The sequence below is a fragment of the Apaloderma vittatum genome, unplaced genomic scaffold, assembly GCF_000703405.1.
Source record: "Apaloderma vittatum isolate BGI_N311 unplaced genomic scaffold, ASM70340v1 scaffold16748, whole genome shotgun sequence".
In the NCBI taxonomy this organism is placed as follows: Eukaryota; Metazoa; Chordata; class Aves; order Trogoniformes; family Trogonidae; genus Apaloderma; species Apaloderma vittatum.
In genome coordinates, this window is record NW_009731382.1 from 8,915 (window position 1) to 11,093 (window position 2,179).

The following is a 2,179-nucleotide window of genomic DNA, read 5'->3' on the forward strand; positions in this document are numbered from 1 at the left end:
TGCTTCTGAAAGGTGGTTTTGCTATAAAGAAAAGCCAGGTCAAGGGACCTGCAGAAGAGATTCAGTTCTTGGGTATCGAGGATCAGAAGCTCACTACATCCCAACTGAAAAATGAGATAGTAGCAGCACATGAAGGAGTTTGAGCTGCTTCCGAAGTGGTTGGTAAGCACTTAGAAGCACCTTTCCTCTTGGCACCTTGCTTGCCTGTGCTACGCTGGATGTTCAAAAGGGATATACCCTCTATGCATCATGCAGCCAGTGCTACATAGAGTAAATAGGTAGCTTTGATTAGACCACAAGCTCGACTGGGGAAATCCAACCACCCAGGAATCCTGGAAGAGGTCATGGACTGGCCAGAAGGCAGAGATTTTTGAGCGTTGCCTGAGGAGATGGCTTATGCCCGAGAGGCGCCACTGTACAACGAAATCCTGTAAGATGAACAATGTTGTGCTTTGTCCTAGAATCACAGAATTGTGCAGATTGGAAAAGACCTTTAAGATCATTGAGTCCAATCGTTAACCTCAAACCAACAAGTCTTTCATTAAGCACTGTGTTTCCTTACTCTTAAATACCTCCAGGGACAGGGACTCCACCACTGCTCTGGGCAACCTGTTCCAATGCCTGATAAGCCTTTCAGTAAAGAAATTCTTCCTAATATCCAATCTAAACCTCCCTTGGCGCAGCTTGAGACCATTTCCTCTTGTCCGGTCACTTGTTACTTGGTTGAAGAGACCGATCCTCACCTCCCTACAATCTCCTTTCAGGCAGTTGTAGCGAGTGGCAAGGTCTCCCCTCAGCCTCCTTTTCTCCAGGCTAAACAACCGCGTTCCCTCAGCCATTCCTCGTAAGAGTTGTGCTCTAAAACCTTCATCAGCTTTGTTGCTTTTCTCTGGACATGCTGCAGCACCTCAGTGTCCTTGTAGCTTGCACAGCAGCAAGGCTGCCTTTCTAACATTCCGCCAACAGTAGGCTGGGGGTGGGCAAGATCTTGGGAGGGGATGCAGCTGGGCCAGCTGACCAAAAATGACCAAAAGTGTATTCCATGCTGTGTAATGCCAGCTCAGATATAAAAGCTAGGAGAAAAAAGGAAGGCAGTGTGAGGGGGAATTCGTTATTTGCATTTGTCTTCTGGAGCAGTCACTATACTTCTTGAAGCCCTGCTTCACCTGTTGATGGGAAGAAGAGAATAATCTTTTTGTTTGTCTTTGCTTCCATGCACGGCCTTTGCTTTTGCTCTATTTAACTGCCCTTATCTTGGCCCATGAGCCTCTTGTTATATTTTTCCTCTCCCCTGTCCATCTAAGAAGGGGGAGTGGCTTTGGTGGGCACCTGACCTCTAGTCAAGGCCAAACCACCACATACCCTATCTTGTAGAAGACAACTGCTTGCAACAAAAAGTACACTTTTTTTTTTGTTAATTTCTCTTGACAAAAAATCCAGAAGAAGCATTTTTCTAAGCCATGGTCTAGAAAGTAGAGCTTATGTGATACCTACTAAATATGAAGGATAAAGTGGAAAAATGCTGATTTTTGGAGACCTGGCAGAAAAGCAGTAAAATAGCAGGAGATTTTCTGAGTGTATTGTTGCCAACATGAATTGACTTCAAAAAAATAAAAGAAAGTGATTTTTATAGTCTTGATTTGCTGAACACATACCTGAAAGTTATGGTGTTTTTATTTTTTATTTTAAGCTTGGTTTCACCTGTTTGGATTCCTAAGAATTATGGGTTTTCAGTCAGCATTTGAGCTCTGGCAACCTGAATCTGAATTTTTGAGACAATTCCCGGGTAAGCTGGAATTTCTTTTTTCTTTGTTTTTTGTCCCCAGAGTAATTTTTTTTCTCTTCCTTCTCCTCATCCCAATTGTTATAGCGTGTTCCCAACAAAGTTTAATTTTTCCTGCTAGATCTTTGTGCTTCAGAATTTTGATTCCTTCATAGGTGTAATCTGGCAGGTATCAGAAAAGATGTATGGTTGTGGAAAATGCTGAGGATTTTATATCCTCTGGTTTGTCAGTGGCACAAATATAAAACAATGCAGAAGAAACTTCCGTCCTCGGTGTGAGCATTTAAGTTATTTTTTCCCATTGCATGATGGTGTCTGTATAAGGGCATATACTTTTACTCTAAAAATATGAAGCATGACCAGATAGTAAAAGACAAACTGCAAGGCAAAGTAAAA